General features: G+C 36.9%; 1 non-coding gene across 1 annotated transcript; it reads left to right on the forward strand.

The window, feature by feature from the left end:
- Nucleotides 1-2181: 2181 nt before the first annotated feature.
- LOC119986347 lies at nucleotides 2182-2288 on the forward strand. Its single transcript, XR_005465238.1, has one exon. It is a non-coding gene; the product is annotated as a small nucleolar RNA R71 (small nucleolar RNA).
- The last annotated feature ends 2457 nt before the right edge of the window (nucleotides 2289-4745 follow it).

A 4745-nucleotide genomic window follows, 5' to 3' on the forward strand; every position in this document is an offset into this window, starting at 1 on the left:
CGAACGGTGGGTGTAAGGTTTCAATTACTCAAGGTATGTTCAAAGGGTCGTAGCTTCGATCACTCTCTCTTAATTTCGTGATAGTTGTGTGATTGGGTGCAGTAGAATGACATATTGATTTGAAACCCCATTGCATGGTTTCCTTAATTAATTGAGTAATCCATTGCATAGCTATTAATTATGTGTATTGATGATGGGGTTTTGGGTTACTTTAGCAATGTATATAGGAGAGTTATGGTTAATTTGTCTTTGAGTGTGAAGCTAGGGTGTTAGCTACGCCCAGCCCCAAGGGGGAACATTAGTCCATAATATTAGGTGTTTATTTCTTTGTGTTCATCGTAGAGTAAGAGACCCGATGGCCTCCATGCATGAATAGAAGTCTTATATCCCAATTCTCTTTGCATATGCATGATTGATAGTATCACACAATGCATTGTGTATGGTTGTGTGTGTTTGTAACGATACCTTGAGTATAAGAACCGAGTAGCCACCGGGACAGAGTAGGGAGTGGGTTTTTAATTAATTGTTTTAAATCCAATTCGTGCTTACTTTGATTACAAAATCGCTCGTGCTACCGAGTCATTCGGCCCATTTCATTTACTTGTTTTTATTTGATATTCATTGCGTTTATTAGAGTTAGCTAGTGATTTGCATATCATTCACCACCAAATTTGCATTGCTTCCTTGTGGATCGATACCGGACTCACCGGTTTATTACTTGTTGATACCCTACACTTGGGGTAAGTACACACATACACTTTGGTGTTAGTCAAGCTGGCTTGGGCTTGAAGGTAACTGTTTGTTCATTATTGGTCATTGTCAGCATGCTTTCGTACACATAAATTGTCATCCTTGCAGTCTTCATGAATGGTCACCCCAAAAATCAACGGAAGCTCTTCTCCATGACCTTGGCAATCTCGCATATCAAGTACTAGAAAGTCAGCTGGAAAGATTAGTCCATATACCATAACTAAAACATCTTCTAATACTCTCTTAGGATATCGCATAGATCGATCAGCCAATTATATGGCCATAGAGGTCTTTTTGAGCGCTTCTACATTCAAAGATTCAAAGACAGAAAGAGACATTAGATTAATTGATGCACTCAAAACCAATAAAGCATGTTCAAAATTTTTATTGGCTATGTAACAAGGTATAGTGAAACTTCCTAGATCCTTCAGCTTTGGCGGCAACTTCTTTTGTGATATGGCAGTACACTCTTTAGTTAGTTGAACCGCCTCATTCTCATCCAACTCCTTCTTTTCTTGGACAATAGAAGGTTTCATATCCGTCTTTGGGGTTGTCTTTTGCAATGATGACCCTTCTTCTCTATTTCTCCTAAGACGCCTTGGAAACGGGATTGGAGGAACATAAGGTTTCACAGGGGAAGCACGTTTGTCGGGGTCAGACCAACCATTTATGATTGTACATCGCGGCTGCTCTTGTGCTTGATATGTGACAATCTTATTCGATATTATTGATATTTTCATATTATAATCAACAGCTTTCTGTTCTCCAATATCCGTAGCAACTCGGTTTGCTACTCATCCAAGCTGTAATTGCCATGGCTTGCTCTCTATTGTTCGGATTGATCTCAATTTGACTTGGAAATTTTCTAGCCTCCCTTCGACTCAATACCTCTGCAATTTGACCCACTGGAGCCTCCAATTTCTGTTGACTGATAGGTGGATTGGCTTTATTTTGGGTGTCATTCTAAGAAAAGTTTGGATGTACCTGAAAACCTGATTATAAGAGTTAGAATAGGGATCAAACCTTGGATTCTGATTATAGGAGTTCATCATATTTGCTTGCTCTTGCACAAACTCCGGGAAATCTACTCCCTGAGGGCATGTAATGGTGGCAAGGCCAAGAACATGACATATGGCACATAACTCTTGTTGAATTGTACGCCTATTCAATACTAGAAGCATGTCCAACTTACTAGCATTGGCATCAACCTACGATATTGGTGCAAAAGTGTCACAATTATTAAGTTCAAAAACACCAGCTTGTTTACCTTGTGTTTTTGAGTGTTGGGTTTCAACTGCTATATTGTCAAACAAGGTTTGACATTCTGTCGGAGTCTTATTCTTGCTAGATCACCCTACATAATTATTGACTACAACCTTACTAGGAATTGTCAATGCCTTGTAGAAAATACGCATTAATACTAATAAAGGTAAAGTGTGATGGGGACACTGAGTTAACAGATTATTAAATCTTTCCCATGCCTCAGAAAATGACTCATCAAGTTGTTGTTCGAATTGCATAATTTTATCCCTAAGATCATTAGTTTTATGAGTTGACAAAAATTTTTCTAAAAATTTATTTTGTACCTCAATCCATGTAGATAGTGAACCCAGTCTCAAACAGTTGAGCCATGTCCTTGCTTTGTCCTTCATAGTGTAGAGGAAAATCTTCATCCTCAAAGACTCCTAAGTAATCCCAATAGTCAAAGACAAGCTAGAAACCATGTTAAAAATTTCACTGATGTGACTAAGTGGATCTTCCGAACTTAGGCCATGGAAAGAAGGCATCATGTTAAAGTGAATGGTTTTAAACTCATAGTTTCTAGCAGCTGTTGGAAGTGTGATGCAAGATGGGGATTCCAAAATAGTGGGGATGTCAAGATCACCCATCGTCTCAGCATGCACAACCATCACCATCTTCTTATTATCCGTTGAGAAATCTTCTTCGCTTCGCTTCTTTGATTCTTGTTCCTCAACAAACGTTCGATGTCGTTGATGTAAGGTTGCAACTCTCCTTTTAAAGAGCGTCTACCTTGCATACAACCTAAAAATTAAAAGAAAAAGAGCTAAGTACGCAACTAAATCAAAACTAGTCCCCGACAGTGACGCCAAAAACTTGATGTAATACTTCTTGCAAGTGCACAAGAGTATGAATAGCATAGTGTATGCAAGTACGAGGTCGATGCCACAGAGACTAGTTAATCTAATTAATGTACCTAACTTAATGAATGATTGAGAAAAGGTAATGAATGAGAATATGTATGATGTAATTAAACTAAACTAACAAAGGAATTAAAATTCAGATTTTTGAGATATCAATATGAAAAGAACACTAGGGCAATGATTTCACCTAGTAATCCTATCACAAGCATTCAATTAACAAACACACAATTATGATTCCGATTCAAAGGTTGATTCTTTCTTAAATATGCTGGTCTGTTCGTTCGCGGTGCCAACAAATATTCTTAACAATGGATTAATCTTGTTTGGTTTGTAATTTCTAACCCAAGGCTAACAACTCATTACGATATAAAGAACTATAACAACCAATCAATCCCCTAAACCTTGTTCATGGCAGTCGACAATTGATTTCCTTAATTCTAGTTCTAAACTAGGACATGTGAATTCGATTCGTTCCTTAATCCTAACTAGATGAATCTATTTGAGCATTCAATTGGTGGTCAATCAATCAAACAAGCAATAGATTATAAGCTTGGCAATTGAAGACAAGAATCATGAACCAAAATTATGCATTCAATTAATTGAAATACTTGCAACAATCATACTGGGCTACATCAAGCCCTAGCAAAGACGTTTAGTTACAACCCATCATCCAAGAAGCAAAAACAAACCACGAAAGGGAAAACATGGTAGAGAGATTTAGAAAAAAACCCCTTGAATTGATGGAATTGTTGTTGGATAGAAAGCCTTGAGTCCTTGAATCCTTGCAAAAGCTTAGAGAGAAGGAGGTTTGTTGCCCAAAAACCATAAAAGAATGCCTCCAACCCTAAGCTCGTGGCCCCCTTTATACTAAGCTTTTAGAACCAAGAAAACGTAATTCTAGACAAATTTGGAAAACTGGTTCGTTAGGGCCGATCCTTCTGAGGAGCTCAAGCCATTGAGGTTAGTCCTTCTGTTCCCGCAAGACATGTACATGGCCGCTCAAGTAGTGATATGTGCGTGAGCGGCCATATAACTCTCTCTTGGTCCAGAATGGTGCACCTGAAGAGATAGATCCTTGTGCATGGATCCGTCCGCCATGTATAGTTTGTGTGATGCAATTTCATTTGCCTTTGTCTCTTTTTTACTTAAAATCTTTGGGCCGACGCTCCTACATCAAAAACACAAACAACACAGGCAATACCAATTGAATCCCATCAAATTTACCAAGAACGATATAGAAAATACGCACAAAAGTGTGTATAAATATGTGCATATCACACGTGTGAGTAAAATGACCCTTCTTGTTGTCTCTTTTCTTATATTTATTGTTTAAGGTTTCAAGAGTCTCTCGCTCGTCCAGCACATATTGGATTTTCATATTGCAAATATCATAATTCTTCTCATTAAATTTTTTTTCACCCTTGTTCAATTCAGCGACTATATTCTTCGAAGCTGATGTCATTTTTGTTGAATACAAAGTTCTACATAGACATGCACGAAAAATTAATCATTCACATGCTTTTATTTTGCTAATAATTAACTATATTAATTAATAAATTCACGAGGGGTCTTAGAATCAAAAGGTCACTACGTTTTCAGTCATCTTCCTAAACCCTATGTGAATAATATCATTAATATAATCATTTATGCAATATTGTTCATAAAAGAAGATACATAAACTTCAATGATTCCCACATATATAAATGCACAATTTATATATTATCTATAATCACAAAGATTAGACGTATTGAAATAAAATATAGTATCTCAATACATGCACAACGGAATATTTCAACAAATGAGATTAATTTAAAGAGAATTAAAAAAACACAT

This window comes from Tripterygium wilfordii, chromosome 19 (assembly GCF_013401445.1).
Source record: "Tripterygium wilfordii isolate XIE 37 chromosome 19, ASM1340144v1, whole genome shotgun sequence".
In the NCBI taxonomy this organism is placed as follows: domain Eukaryota; kingdom Viridiplantae; phylum Streptophyta; class Magnoliopsida; order Celastrales; family Celastraceae; genus Tripterygium; species Tripterygium wilfordii.